General features: G+C 41.5%; 1 long non-coding RNA gene across 1 annotated transcript in view; it reads right to left on the bottom strand.

Annotated features, from left to right (window-relative positions):
• Window positions 1–794: 794 nt before the first annotated feature.
• Window positions 795–16,728, bottom strand: part of LOC309848691 — a 101,273-nt gene continuing 85,339 nt past the window's right edge. The window contains exon 7 of the long non-coding RNA XR_014303209.1: window positions 795–873. This is a non-coding gene — a long non-coding RNA (uncharacterized lncRNA). The remainder of the gene's footprint in view (window positions 874–16,728) is intronic.

Below are 16,728 nucleotides of genomic sequence, written 5' to 3'. Positions count from 1 at the left end.
GTTTGGTTTGGGGTAAAGGAGCACTAGGGAAGGCTTAAAGGCAAACTAGGGTAGATCGGGGAAGTTCCGGATTCTCCTGCTGTATTGTGGGACCTGCTCCGTCTATGTGGGCAGTCCGTGAAAGGTGTTTTTTTTTTTTTTTTTAAAGATTTTATTTATTTATTTCACTGAGAGAGATCACAAGTAGACAGAGAGGCAGGCAGAGAGAGAGAGGAAGAAGCAGGCTCCCTGCTGAGCAGAGAGCCCAATGCGGGACTCGATTCCAGGACCCTGAGATCATGACCTGAGCTGAAGGCAGCGGCTTAACCCACTGAGCCACCCAGGTGCTCCCCCTGAAAGTTTTTAACAGGGAAAAGCATGAGTTCACAGGTTCCAGTCCCTGGAGGTCTGATTTACTCTGCTGCTGAGGCGAAGGGCTCTGACTGCAGGAGCTGCTGGGCAAGTAATGTCCCCTCGGTTCCCCGCCCCTCCCAGGTACATGTCACTCTTCCTACAAAGGGAAATACCAGCCAGCTAGTGAAACACCACCGCAGTGGGGCTCTATGGGTCAAATCATTCCATCTGAGTCACTAACGCTGCTCTTTAACTTATTGTGGAATCTTTGGTTTGTGGTGTGGGGGTGGGTTAATTGGCAGAAATTGCAGAAGGAGCTGTTATTCCATTCTGATTTTAGGAGCTTGTGCAGAGATTTCAGAAACTCTTACAATACTTTGGGGTCAGCGCCTCATTTGTAAACTTAGAGAGAGATCTTGACATAACGAGGTGAAGTTCACGTCCTGGGTGAGTGGTCCCAACAGTGCCTGAAGTAGTTTGTCATCAGAATACAAAAACTGAACTTTTCTCTCAATACCAAGTAGATCGTTTGGATAAACACTGAATGCAGAGCATGAAAAAGAAAAAAAGAAAAAAAAAAGAAAGAAATTCAGTGCAGGCAGCTATAAATGCCATCTTAATTCTAACCACTGCCAATGGAAAAACCAAGAGCAATGAGTCTGGAAAGGTCAAGGTTTTTCCAAATCAAGGAAGTTTCTCTAGGCTCCTCATTCTGTTTACTTTCTGTCTGACTACATCAGACTATGCCATCCGAGTCCCTCTACCTATGGTTAGTTTTACACACAAATACCCATGCACACATGTACGTTAGGAAGGTGACCAGAAAACCACTTGGAGAGTTTTTTTTTCAGAAATTGTTTATTTAAATGGACTTCAAATTCTTCAGATAATTAAAGGTTTACCCCATCTGAGATCTCTCCGAAAACATTTGGAAGCTTTAATGGATTACTAAGCCTTAAATTAGTAGTCCCCAGCCAAATAAATGTATATACATTGGAGAAGAAAATTGTTAAGACCTATCACCAGAGGACTATAAGTTGGCTAAATTCTAAAAAGAAGAAATTATCATCACAGACACCCAATTAGAAATGACCACTGTCACGATAGTTGGAGAAGCAGACAACCAGGTGGTGTCTTTCCAGCTAAGACAAGTCAGATGGAGCCATAAGAGGTTTTTCCTGTAAGAAGCTAATGGAGGGTCACCTGGGTGGCTCAGTGGGTTAAGCCGCTGCCTTCGGCTCAGGTCATGATCTCAGGGTCCTGGGATCAAGTCCCAAGTCGGGCTCTCTGCTCAACGGGGAGCCTGCTTCCTCCTCTCTCTCTCTCTCTCTCTCTGCCTGCCTCTCTGCCTACTTGTGATCTCTCTGTCAAATAAATAAATAAAATCTTAAAAAAAAAAAAAAAAGAAGCTAATGGAGAAGCAAGTATCAACCCCCCAAAAGTAATTCGGCATGTTCAGAAGATCATCAAAAAAAAATCAATTTGTTTTCTCCAACAAGTTACAAATGATGAGCCATAGTTTTTAACCTGGTATGGAGAAAAAACAAAAACAAAAACAAAAAAACCTTTAATTGCATTAGCATTCCAAAGTGCTAGAGACAAAGATGCATGTTTTTGTCCAAAGACTTTTGACTCCACATTGAGATTCAGGTTAACTAGGCCGGTCTCCTGGAGAGCCATTTAGAGGAAGCAAAGGTAATTAAGTCTTAATGTTAAATACCTGTCTTTGTATCTCAACTCGAAGTTGCGTTTTCTTTTTTAATGCAAGGTTAGCAATGAGTGAACCAATGATGGCAGTTGTCTGAGCTGGGGGCATAGTTCTTGGGAAGCAAATACCATCTGGAGGATTATTACTGTCTTTAACTGAAACTCCTAAGATTGACCCCAAGTATCAACTAGCTATTTGTGGCTTTTTGCTTGAGTTACATAGTTTGGTTCTGCCTTTCCCTGAGTGAAATCAGAATGAGCCAAGCTGCCTGCCTGGAAAATTCAAAACAAACCACAGACTGTCTTATACTGCTCTTAGTGTATGAAGGCTTAGCAAAATATTCTTGGAAACATTAGAAAAGCACCTAGATGCAACTGTGGTTAATTGTATGGAGGCATCTGGGAGGAGAGTCGCTAGATATTTACACTCTTAGTTCCAAATTTTATCCTGAGAGGTGCTGTTTCCTTCATGACTTCTGGCAAAGGAGGCGAGCATATTAATGAAGCAAAGGCTCAGAAAATGCTCGCTGCCTGTTAGTTATCCTGGAATCTTCCTGGGATGCCTATGGAAGGCTTCAACCAAGACCACATTCCTCTTACTTTTGTTCCTTTTCATATCATTATTGGGTGACATGTTTTAATTTCACCAGAATGCTGTATATTCAACTGTAATTTTATTTTTTTAATAACCCTATAATGTATTATTTGTTTCAAGGGTACAGGTCTGTGATTCATCATCAATTGATTGTAATTTTAAGGGATATTGCAATGATTTACTCTAACCAAGGAGAAAAAAACTCTATAAATAGATAAGAACAATGTGGTACAGAAAGTCTATCTGCTTTTCTGCCTATCCTCCTTCTAACGGCTCAAGTCCTACTATCTTCTCAGAAGCTTCTCTGGCCAAAATCTGATTCTTGCGGTACAGTAGTCAAGAATGTGGAATTTGCCATCAAAAATACATGTCTGGGGCACCTGGGTGGCTCGGTGGGTTGAGCCGCTGCCTTTGGCTCTGGTGGTGATCTCAGGGTCCTGGGATCGAGTCCCGCATCGGGCTCTCTGCTCAGCAGGGGGCCTGCTTCCCTTCCTCTCTCTCTGCCTGCCTCTCTGCCTGCTTGTCCTACTTGTGATTTCTCTCTGTTAAATAAATAAAATCTTAAAAAAAAAAAAAAATACATATCTGAGTCAAGTCTGGCCTCTACCAATTGAAATTCTGTGACCTTGAATGAGTTATGTGACATTTCTGAACCTGTTTCCTTTTCTGTAATAATAAATAACAGTAGTCCCTTACTTGTTTCGAGAGTTTAAAGTACTTAGCACAACATCTGGTGCACAGTGAGCATTCATACGTGGTAGTCACTTAGTACTGGTGGTATATTAGGCCACTGCTTTTCAGCCTACTTAAAGTATGTGATAAACTGGAAACTCTGTACCAAGGATAGCAAGCAGTGACCTGTAGGTCGCATTGTGTTTAGCTGACACACTGTTTTTGAATGTATGAATGTGATTTCTACATTTAGGCTTGGCTTTTACTTTTCATTCAGCTGTCATCTCCTATCATGATTTCTTGTTGCTTTCCATATCTGCATTACATCGACCATTACTTGGTCCATGAAGGCATTTTAGTTTGTGACTACTGATCTAAATATTTGCTTTCGTTTCCTAAAAATTCAAAGGAAGAGGAGGAAAGACTAGTCAACCGTCAATGGCTGTCATCAAGAAGGGGGACAGAGGAGAGAGTGGGCAGAAGAGGGTGAAAATTCACTTCACTGATCCACGTCCCAGGACTCAAGAATTTCTGTCTGTTCCACTTAATAAGCACTTAACCATAGACTGACTTGTATTATTATCTGTTTGCCCATGTTTGTTTTATCTTCCAAAGAAGCCTACAATCTTCTTGAGGATGAGACTCAAGTTTTATATATATATATATATATATATATATATATATATATATTTTTTTTTTTTTTTTTTTTAAAGATTTTATTTATTTGAGAGAGAGAGTGAGAGAACAAGAGCACAAGCAGGGGAGAGGAGTGGAGGGAGCGGGAGAAGCAGGCTTCCCACTGAGTCAGGAGCCAGAAACAGGGCTCAATCCCAGGACCCTGAGATCATGACCTGAGCCGAAGGCAGATGGTTAATGGATTAAGCTACCCAGGCATCCCGATCATAATTTTTTTTTTTTAATTTCTCACACCTACCTCATTTCCTTCCCATAGTAACATTTCGATAAATGTATTTTCAAAATAACACTACAATGCATTCACGGAGCACTTTATGCCAGTATCCTATATCATAAATGCTTTGCTGCATTTATTCTGTTCAATCTTTTCAATAACCAAATGTGGCAGGCACTATTCTTAGCCCTACTTGTTAGATGAGAAAAAAGCTGAAACTTAGAAGGTTATGAAATTTGCCCCAAATAACACAGCTGGGAAAGGGCAAAGCCAAGACTGAAACCATAGTTTGTCTGGTCCCAAAGACCATACATTTCACCACTTTTGGATATTGCCTCCCAAATAGATAAACCAACCAACATTTCTTGATTAATTAGATGCTGAATAGACGGACATGAATGAACTTTTTAAGCTCGCTTGTAATATCTAGGTCACTTGGCAATAGCCAGATATTTACTATTGTGGACATTGGAATTTGAGTTTTATTCAGTCAGCAGAAAGTTTTGCTAAGCTTGTGGCCCCAAGGAAAGATGAATGAGATAATGTCATGGAAACAAATAATTATAAAACAAGGTACAACAGCTTTAATACCATTTGGAAAAATGCTATGGAAACATAGAAGGCAAACTCATTTTAAAATGGTTCATCACAGGGGCGCCCAGCTGGCTCAGATGTTTAAGCATCTGCCTTCAGTTTAGGTCATGATCTCCAGATCCTGGAATGGAGCCCCACATCAGGCTCCCTGCTCAGTTCCCTCTCCCTCTCCCTCTCCCCCTGCTTGTGCTCTCTCTAATAAATAAATAAAATCTTAAAAAAAAAAAAATAGTTCACCATATATAGTCAGCATTTCTAGAATTTCCACTAAGTGCCCGGCACTGTGCTCAGCAATTTACAAATATTTATTCAACAGTCACAACTACTTTTATGAAGCAGATTTCACTGTCCATATTTACAAATAAGTAAAATGAGGTTTGAAGTTGGGAAGTGGCTTGGCTGAGGTCACACAGCTAATAACAGGTGGTGGAGCAGAGATTTAACCTCAGATCTACAAGACGCTGAGGTCCATGGTTGTTCCAGCTCACCACACTGTTATTAGCAATGCACCCTTCTGGTCCTTTGCACTACCAGCAAACATCTAGGGAAGCAGTGTGTATAAAGAAGGCTTCATATCTGTCTCTTTAAGGGACTGCTAGCCAGCTGAGCGAACCAGCAGGGTCATGTGGCTGAGTCATCATCTGACTTGGGGAAGAGATTATTTTGATATTTTGCTTCTCACTACCCCTCCCCCCCACCTTTAGCTAGGGTTTGTAATCCCTATTGCTCTTTAGGCTGATACCAGTGTGTATGCCTGCTAATCTTGTTTAATGGTTTCTTGTCTAGTCACCTTATCCTTTTGTACTGAATGTAAGCATGATCATTTTGGGGTCTGTATTCTTCCCTATCCTCTTAATGCACTGAACATCTTAATGCAAGAACAAGAGAGTCTTGTCATTTAGTTGGTTGTTTGATTTGCCATTCTCATGATGAAGTTTCTAGATGAAAGCCAAAGCATGATCAATAACATTCAGAACATATTTTAGGAAAAAAAAAAAAACAAGCAAATGTGAAACATTTTCAGAGGACCCTCAGGAGATGCGTTGCAACTGCCCTTCAGTAGGAAAAATTCTAGAGCCTGGCATGTATGTCCTGCATATCTAACTGAGGAAATGGAAGGGGCGTGCAGGGACTATGCTGCAAAAGGGGAAAGCAAAGGGTTGTTACTGATGGAGAATATTTTGGCATCCTGGAATGAACCCCTCCAATACAAGCCTAACTTCTGGCCCACCAGTTTCATTTATAGGAGTCTATTCTAAAGAAACAGAATTGTGCATAAAACAATAACAAATGAATAAATGAATGAATGGAGGAGGTTGTGTATAGTAATTTACATATCTTTTATGGCCAAAAAAGAGAAATCACTTCACAGTTTGACAATGGAAATTGTACAAATGAATTATGATACATCCATATAATAGAATGCTACATTGAAAACTTTATGTGGTAGAAAAATATTTAATGGCATGGAAAAATGTTTTCTATATATTTTAACCTTTTTATAATAGGAGGTTTCAAGCATCCACAAATTAGTGAGACTATTATTGTAATGGGCCCATTATCCAGCTTCAACAGTTATCTACTCATGACCAACCTTATTTCAACTATAATCATGCTACTTCCCTCCCTCCAATTGACATGCTGAAATCCCAGAGCTCTCATCACTGTGCCTGCAAATATTTCAGCAGATTTTTCTAAAAGATAAGGATCTTATAAAAGAAAAAACCAGAACACTATTAATACACCTAAAAAATGAACAATAATGCCCTAATACCATTAATGATTTAGACAATATTTAAATCTCTTTGTCTCATAATGCTTTTTGCTTTTTTTTTTTTTTTAAGTTGGTTTGTTCCAATTAAGATCCAAACAGTCTGTAACTTGCATTTGGTGATAAGTCCTCCAAGTTGGTTTTTTTTTAAGCTTTTATTTAAATTCTTGTTCATTAACATATAGTGTAATATTGGTTTCAGAAGTAGAATTTAGTGATTCATTGCTTACATACAACACCCAGTGCTCATCATCACAAGTGCCCTCCTTAATACTCATAATCCATCTAGCCCACCCCCCACCCACCTCCCCTCCAGCAACCCTCAGTTTGTTCTCTATAGTTTAGAGTCTGTTTCTTGGTTTGTCTCTTTCTCTCTTTCTCTCTTTTGTTTTCCTTTGCTCATTTGTTTCTTAAATTCCACTATAAGTGAAATCATATGATCTTTGTCTTTCTCTGACTGACTTATTTCACTTAGCATAATACTTTCTAACTCCATCCATGTTGTCACAAATGGCAAGATCTCCTTCTTTTTTATGGCTAAGTAATATTTCTGTGTGTGTGTGTGTGTGTGTGTGTGTGTGTATAAACACACCACATCTTCTTTATCCATTCATCAGTTGATGGACATTTGGCCTTTTTCCATAATTTCGTATTGTTGATAATGCTGCTATAAATACTGAGGTGCATGTACCCCTCCAAATTAGCATTTTTGTATCCTTTGGGATAAATATCCAGTAGTGTAATTGCTGGGTCGTGGGGTAGCTCTATTTTCAACTTTTTGAGGAATCTCCATACTGTTTTCCAGAGGGGCTGTGCCAATTTGCATTCCCACCAAAAGTGTAGGAGGGTTCCCATTTCTCCACATCCTCACCATCATCTGTTGTTTCCGGTGTCATTAATTTTCGCCATTCTGACAGGTGTGAGGTGGTATTCATCGTGGTTTTGATCTGTATTTCCCTGATGATGAGTGGTGTTGAGCACAAAATTTCTTTTGGCCTTTAGGGTCCACCTCCCTTTCTTTTTACTTTCTATTACAATTATTTGTTGAAGAAACCAGGTTATGTGTTCTGTACAGTTTTTACTCCTTAGATTTTGTTAATAGCTTCCCCATGGTACTTTAAACATGCTTCTCTGTGTCCTGTGTTTTCTTGACCTCATGTGTGATTTTTGTGGGCTGAACTGTGCCATCCCTTCCCCAATTAATTTGTGTTCTAAATTAACATAAATTTGTATGTTAAAGTCCTAAGCCCCAGTATTTCAGAATGTGATTATATTTGGTGACAGGGTCTCCAAAGAGGTAAACTGAGTTAAAATGAGGTCATTAGGTTGGACCCTAATCTAATATAACCCATGTCTTTATAAGAGGAAATTTGGACTCAGACTTGATTAAAGAGGGAAGGTAATGTGAAGACACAAGGAGAAGAGGGCTCTCCACAAGCCAAGGGAGGAGGCCTCAGAAGAAACTACTACCCCACCAATACTTTCACCTTGGACTTCTGGCATCAGGCTGTGAGAAAATAAATTTCTGCTGTTTATAGACCACTTAATCTATAGTCCTTTGTAACAGCAGTCCTAAAAACTAACCCATAGATGATATTGTGCTCTTTCATCAACTGGCAAATAATCCACTCTTGAGTAGGGAATTCTACAGTGGGGAGAAAAAAACATATTCCAACAGTTACTAAAAGGAAAAAGCCACTCTATAATAAGAATGGTTACCATTTCAGAGTATATTCTGTGCCTGGCACTGTACTAAATACATTACATTCATCATATTACTTGATCCTTATGATAGCCCAGCAAAGCAGGTGTTTACTGGTACCATTTATAGGTAGTGAGATCAATTCAGTGAAATTTAGACACCACCCCCAGGAAACACAACTAGTTAAATGACATTGTTGAGACTCAAAGGTTGATCTGAGCAACTCAGGCCATCTGCCTACAAGATGCCTCCATCAGTCATTGAGAGTCTGGGTGATATCTGTCAAAGCAGAGTACCAGCCCAAATGGCTAACCTCAAACTGGAGAAGAAGGTGGAAAGGGAGATAGGTCTCAGGGAGGGACATCTTCTGGTAGGGAGAGGTTGCGGGGGGGACCCAGCATCTGAGGTCCTAACCCTGATTTTCACAGTTCACTCTGCAGTTGTCAGCAGCTCTCTGATGCTGAGTGTTAGAAAGATCCTAACAGTGGTTCCTCTTAGATCATGATAGAAAATCACTGAGGCATTATCTTTCACAGACCTCCTGCGTCTTCAGTTGCTGCCGTAAGCCCACTAACGACACTACACTTTACCTTCACGTTCACAGCTGTTTCCTTCTATTTTCACTTCCTTTGGATCCGATTTCTTTTCAGTTCAGAATTAAGAAGCAATGTGTGGGAGGCCATACAGTGTGGAGATTGAAATCATAGGCTTCGGAACAAAGCAGATTTGGCATGGTGTCCCTGTTCTGTCCCTTTACCTGGGCCACTTTAGGTGAGGGTGCTCTTCCCTCGAGGCCTTGTTTCCTTGTTTTAAAAATGAAATTAATTATAACACCTACCTCACAAGGCAGCTGTGACAATGCATTCAGTGAGGTAATGCATATAACGCATACCTTGCAGGGCCTGGAATTTAATAAGGTAGTTTTGAAATGTGAGCCCTGAAGGAAAGAAGGATGATAGAGGAAAGTGAAGGTTGTCAGTTCTCCCCAGCACTGCCTATCTCTGCCAGGAGTGAAATTCACCGGGGAAAGGCAGGTCACGCGGCTCTGGGAGCTTTTTATCACTAGCAGTGCTGGGCCAGAAAGTTTCAGGCACTCTTCCCTTTCCGCTTCTGGACCCAGGTCACATTTACTCTTTTTCCAGTGACTTTTTAGTTCTCTTATCACTCAATCAGCTCTGGACAAAGGACACTGACTTGGAAAGTTACAATCTGGTTACAGTTAACTAAGTAACAGCGAATGTCTGAAAGAGCCTAGAGCCAGTTTCCTCCTGAAATTCCTGGCCACCCGCTTTGGCCTATAATGGGAAATTTCAGGTCTGTTAAGCGCGCTAAGATTTTCTTTTCTTTTTAAGATTTATTTATTTATTTGAGAGAGAGAAAGAAAGAGAGCACATGCAAGCCAGGGGTAGGGCTGAGGGAGAGAGAGAATCTGAAGTAGACTCCCCCAGCCCCCAACTGAGTGAGGAACCTGACCCAGGGCTCAAGATCATGACCTGAGCCAAAGTCCAGAGGCAGATATTTAACTGATGGAGCCACCCCAGGGGACCCCTAAGCACACTAAGCTTTATTTTAGTGTGTCAGTCTACGCCAACATTATCTCCCCCACTTCCCAGTGGGAAAAATGCATTAAATTTAAGATCAGCGGGCTGTGTTGATATTACCTTTATTGACAAGACCCAGTATGAGTCAGGGCTGCTCTAACAGCTTCTCTCTGTTGCCTCACCATCAGCTTCTCCATGCTTGTCTTCCTGCTTGTTGGCCGGGTCTTCATGATCAGTACCAGCACGGGTTCATCTCCCACCTGCCTCATGGTGGACTCCGCGGTTGGGGAAGCGTGACGCTGACTTGGTGAGCCAACATTTTTCTGAGGGGCACTCTGCCAAGCATTCTATGGCTCTGAAATGCCTGGGGTTTGGGGAGGTGCGGCTGCCTCTAGGGAGCATGGGTGTGGACACTTTCAGTGTGGCCCTTCTTGGCTTTCACAACTCTGCTGGGGTGGGGTGGGAGGTAGAGGCTAGTACAGAGACAGAGCTCTAGCTTCCTTTTTCGTTTTCTGTGCTTTTTGCTGAGAAGAGTCTGAAGTGATATGTTTGAAGTCACTATTTCCAGAAAAGAGAACCATGTTGTTTTAGCTGACATCCCACAAATGCCATCAAACCCAAACATTCCTGGTAATTTCTGCAGTTCAAGTAAGATTTGGGAGGGCTGTCAATAGTTTTTTTCTCCCTGAGTCATTTTTTGGGGCTTCATTTCTTTTTTTGTTCATTTGTTTGCTTGTTTGTTTTGTTTTGGTTTTTGTTTTTTGGATTTTTTTTTTTTTTTGGTCTTTATTTCTGTTTCTAGTTTGTAACTACCCCAAAAGAGCAATAGAAATTTTTTGGTCAGCAGGTTTGAGGGCTGTCTTCCAAGTAAAATGTTAAAGTAAGAGTGACAGTCCCAATGAAATAATATTTTTATCCTATGAAAATAATTTGCAAGAAATTTGCATTGGGTTACGTGTTATATTTCACCAGAAATGCCCTACACAGCTTTTCTGAGGAGAAGTGATGAATAGAGCCCTGGAGGTTGTGATGTTTGATTTACTTTTGTCAACAACAATATTTCAGATGGACTCCATCTCTCATCCAAGACTCTCCGAGCACATGGCATTGACTGCCCAGCAAAATAAAATAAATCCCTCATTTCCCCATTTGGGAAGCTAACTTAAGTAAAATGAAGCATTTGTCTGGTTACTCAGTGAGACCTAGAGTGGACAAACTGAAAAAAATATGTAGCTCCCAACTTTTAGGTCTCGGTAATCAACAGTTAGCTTTCTCCCCCTTTGTTTTTGGAAACTTCTGGAATTTCTGGAAATATAGGATGTGATCCAACTTTTATTCTTTCTTAGTCAATATGAGCTAATGTTACTATGATTAGATCTTTACTTGAGATCACATTTTTCTTAAGATACAGATTCATATATTGCACCTAATTCTGCTCATTGACCCATACTTCTCTTATCCTTGCTTGAGTCATGGGCATTGTTTAAAAATTCTTTTTTTTTTTTTTAAGATTTATTTGAGAGAGCACATGAGCACATGAGCAGAGGGTAGGGCAGAGGGAGGAGGAGATGCAGACTCTCCACTGAGCAGGAAGCAGGAAGCCCCGACCTGGGGCTCCATCCCGGGACTGCGGGATCATGTCCTGAGATGTACAACCAACTGAACCACCCAAGTGTCCCTAAAAATTCTTCATACAGGAAGGGAAAGGGAACCAAAAGACACTGTGCACCAGAATATGTGAGGTAACCCATCAGATGTCTATAAATGTGACTTCAGCCAATCCTCCCTCCTGTCTCTAAGGAAGGTATTTTTTCTATTATATATGAAGAGATGGGGACTCAGAAATTAAATAATAACCCACTCAACATCATACAACCAATTAGATGGTGGGAATTGGATTTTGACCCCAGGATTCTCTGACTCCAAGTCCATGCTAATTAAAAAAAAAAAATTATATAGTAGGCCAAATTTCTTCCTTTCGTATTCTCCCAGAGAAAGGGACATAGAGACACAATGAACCTCTCATAGCTAAAGTTCAAGTGAATACGCGGCCTCTCTGAGGACTTGACTGTTTTCTGTAGAGGATCCAAAAACAGACCAGAACCTTTGCAGAAAACAATTTTGAATTCCCCGTTGCGTGCTAGATAAGAGCTAGGTTTTCATAACTGTCTGGAAATGTTGCTGGCCAATAGTATTGTTTGGTTTAAAATTTTTACTTCTCAAGCACAATCATAAGTAAAATCACTTCCAAATTTCCATATATTATCATTACCTCTGATAAAAGTAACATGGTGACATCTAGAATGGGTGCTCTCATTCTAGAAGTGGGAAGTTACCAAAAATGGGAACAAAATAAATGATTGAAAAGCAGACTAGTGCTGGAATACTGCTTTCCCAATTCCTGATCCCTTATGCTTTCTTTCTGACAGTGTAGTTTCTTTCTCAATCACTTTATAAGCCCAAATAGTAATAGAGAGACTTCCTGTTTTGAGAATGTAACTTGCCATAAGGTTTAATTATCCGACCAAATAATAATTATTTACTATCTTGTCCTAGAATGGTACTGCTAGCAATCAAGTTGACACATAAAATTAACCATCACAGGAGTCATTCAAGGGCTGTAGCCTTTATTTCAACTCATGCTGCACGGTAAAGGTGATTTAAAGGTCTAGAGAGACTGTCTTTCTTCTTTTCCTATTATCACTCAGAGTTCCTAATCACAACCAACAGAAATCAAATCTGGTTAACTCATGCAAAAATGTTATCAGTTGGAGCGATATTCAGGTCATTGTCCATGTGATGGGAGGGCTAGTAGAGGCATTCAAGCTCGTAGAAACGAGCTTGCCACCACCAAATCATACACAGTCCCCAACACAGGACACCACATAACTGACTTTGCTAAATGACCACTGCCATGGCTATGAACTGGATCTCATCACTCATCTATCTCTCTGTCACTCATTCAAGGTTGAAGTCCCTGGTGGGAGGGTCCCGCAGGTTCAAGCAAACTCTATGCTTGCATTCTGATTCCAGAGGGATGGGATAGAACACATTAGCTTTCTATTCTGGCTTCCTTTGTGGGAAGTGGGCGCCTGCTTTCCATCTCTGCTGCCACATTGGGGGCCTCCCCACAACTAGGATGTGGATTCAGATGCTGGGAAGCCAAAAAGTAGGCATTGTGCACCACAGTCCTATTGGAACTAATCTGCTATTTACGTGAGTGGACAAAGCTTAGGATACAGTGGACCCAAGGCAAATGAGCCAATTAGCAAGCTTGGCATGGGGAATTACAATCAGAAACAGGAAGCAACATCTGAGAAAGGGCAGCTTGCTAGCTTGTTGATGGCCTTAATGTTGGAGTCCCAAGCAGAAATTTTGGAAACAGTCCCTTAATCAATTAACTTACTGAAAAATACTTAGTGCACATTGGTTATGCACCTGGCGTGCAAAGAACAACCATTGTGAAAACAAGAGGCCTCCGTCTCAAACCCTTGCATACTGTTTTCACTTAGCAGGAGAGGAAAAGGAGGAAACAGTCATAAGCTGGCTCCTTGATCTGTCTGGAATCTGTTTCTCCCTACTTCTCGTAATTTTCTGGCTCCTTTCTCCATGTGCCCACAGTTCCCAGGCCTGGGAGCAACACGGGACATAGAATGAAGCTAAGTGTGGAGGTGCCTGGGAGGCAGTCGGTTAAGCATCTGCTTTCAGTTCAGGTCATGATATCAGGTTCTGGGATCAAGTCCCACACCTGGCTCCCTGCTGAGCAGGGAGTCTGCTTCACCCTCTGCACCTCACCCCTCTCCCCTGCTCATGCTCTCTCACTCACACATACTCTCTCTCTCTAAAATAAAATAAAAGTAAAGTAAAAACTAAAGTAAAATAAAAAAAATAAAATAATGAAGCTGAGTGTGAATTGAGCCAATAACTATGCTCATGATCTCTCTCTGTGCAAAAGATTCTTCACCTGTTTGGAAACCAAATCTCACTGAAAATCTGATGAAAGCTGTAACCCTTCCCCCAGAAAAATCCATGTCTTCACAAAACACCAAAATTTTTGTGAAAAACTTCACCAACTTTACAAGCTCCCTAAAGGGCAAAGGAGTTTAAGAAACCCAGATTAAGAACTTGTATTCTAAGGTTAAGAAAGAAAAAAAAACACCTGCCATAAGTATTTCTTCCTTCCTCTACCTTGGGGTCGAGTGTAAAACGGGGAGGAAGAGCCAGCCCTTTGCAGAGGACCTCTGGGCTCAATCGCCTTCCACCAGACAAGAGTCCTTGGCAACCAAATTTACTAACTCAGTAGAATTTCCTGCCCTCCCCCCCAACTCTATCAGCGCTCTATGGGAATCATTCACTTCTTTGCCATCCTGCAGTTTTAAACTGTTCAAATGTCCAAAACTTTTAAAATTCTCTGAATAAGATAATGCATTCCAATAGAGTAGAAGAACCAGTCTATTAGAATAGAACAGCTTTTGAACGAATCATTTCCTTTCAAAGACCACAACCCTCCTCACCACCCAGGCTCAATACCTCAAAAGAATTCATGCCCTCCCTCTTCAAGTCACCTGCTCAGCAAGCTCACTCAATTCTTCCTTTAGAATATTTCTAAATCTCGCACCTAATTTACACTTTTTCCCCCCCGCAGCTCTTTCTCTGGCCTCTGTAACCCCATGTCCAGACTACTATAATCAACTTTTAGCTACACTATTTCTAGTTTCTTCTTCCTCCAGCCCATCATCTATAATATAAAGCTGATCTTCCTCAAAATACCCATTTTGTCAAATAGATGCCTCCATCAGACTCCTCTATGTTGCCATTGCCTACACAACCCTGTGATGGGTTTGTGCTGAGTTAACATAGCTAATCTGGAACCATATTTCCTTGATTCCCTTCCCCCAAAGGATTCAAGGTGGGGGTTGCCCACAAAAGAAGTCTGCATTATCTTTGGGAGGCAAGGACCGAGGAGAAGCCATTTTCTATGCTCTGAAGGTCAGAGTACGCCCAGATGATGGCAGCTCAACACGTGTCACTGGGGGTCATCTGGCTGTTGGCCTGCAGTTTCCCCAGCTCCCACCAGCTCCCATCTTTCAGCTCCTCCAAGCACAGGGCTAGACCTATGGATAGCTCTGGGACAAAGGCACCCATTCCTTTGTAGGCCACCTATGTCATGGATGCTGGAGGTGGTGAAAGACAGTGGGGGTCAATTTGTTTTTGAGGGTTTCAGTTTTTCTTCAAAGGTTTCTATTTCCTCTTGCCTTTTTCTGCTTCCTCACCAACTCTTTTTCCCAATCGCCAGCCTCTGACCAATGGAGATTTCAAGCCCAACACCATGACAGGCAATGGGTCTCTCTCTACCAGCTCCCACAACACTGGAACCGGATGCTCCATCATAACTCTCAGAAAGAACCAGCCCTACACACACCTTGATTTCAGACTTCCAGACTCTGGAATCATGAGACAATAAATTTATGTTGGTTAATTCACCCAGTTCGTGATATTTTGCTACAGAACCCCCAGGACATGAACACCCCCTGCCCTCAGTCATCTTTCCCACCCCAGAACCCCTCCATATTTCTAGTGCTCTGCCAGGATCCTATACCCCAGCCTTTTGAAAAGGAAACAGTTTGGGACACCAGACTTTGTATTAGGTACTTTACATTCCTCATCATATTTAATCCCTAGGAGGGGTTCAGTACTATCCCCATTTTAGAAATAAGCAAATAGAGACAAAGGATTGTTCGATACTTGGCTGGGGTGAGTGATGGAGGTGAGATTCAAACCCATGTCTAACTCCAAAGCCAATGCTCTATCATCCTGCTTTCCTTTGCATTAAACAGGAAAAGATTCAACCTTCCAAACCTCCTGTCCTCTGACTTTTCTCACCATCTACATTTCCCAAAGGAGACCCTCATGATTACAAGAAGAAACTAACACTTCATAAGTCTCAACCTCTCTCCTCTAGTATCTGGACTCCACATGCTTGTTTTTCTCATAGAGATATTCATGGAGATCTCAGCACATCAGACTGATTGTAGGGAATATCAGGAAGAAATGGAAGAAAACTAGGATTTACAGGCTGACTTTAAAGTTGCGATTTTAGGACTTTCAAGTGTACGTAGAATACGAAATATGCCAACAAAGTACTGCTTGGGAGAGAATCCTTTGGGGAATCTGATTTAATGAATAAATGAGTATGTTTGGAAATTAGCTTTCCATTGTCTATAGTAATTCCCCATGCAGGCTTGAAAGCAGTTGCTTTCTTACTCATGAAAAGAATTTCCCTCTATTGTCTTGTTTGTCTGTTGAGGGGATGGTGGTTATAGAGAACTTGTTCAGGGAAGGCCATTGATGCTTAATCCATCAGTCAGAGCCAACATCAAAGGGCAGAGGCAGATGCTGGCAGGCTCCGCCCAGGGAGGACCCACAACCCAGAACAGCTCAGTTGACCTGGTATCCTTGGATCCTCAGAAGTTAAATTGCAGGCCCTACTGCAATGAGCACTTCAGCAAATAGAGACTTTCTTGTTACAACCAAAAAGCCCTTGACTTCACCTGTTGGTAGGCTTAGACCCAGGTTCCTGTATATAGCTCTTGACCTATATGACCTATGACCTTGTTCCTATTACAGCATCTTGGTCTTGTTCACCTCTTTAGGCTGGCTGGTCTCTGCTTGCCCTGCCCCACTCCCAACCAGATCCATTTTCCACCCTGCCCGATACCCTATTCTTAGAACTCTTAAGAACTACATCTTCGGACTCTTATCTTCTCACTTCCATCTGGGTTTGCCGATATTCAGGGTATTTAATATCCCAGATTCCTCAGGGCTGGACCCAAATCCAGCATCCACTGTTTTCATCTATCAAAGACCAGCAGTGCTGTCCAGAAACCGCATTCCTGGCCTGAT

The sequence above is a fragment of the Mustela nivalis genome, assembly GCF_964662115.1.
Source record: "Mustela nivalis genome assembly, chromosome: 15".
NCBI classification, from domain to species: Eukaryota; Metazoa; Chordata; class Mammalia; order Carnivora; family Mustelidae; genus Mustela; species Mustela nivalis.
This window is presented reverse-complemented; position numbering and strand designations above follow the sequence as displayed.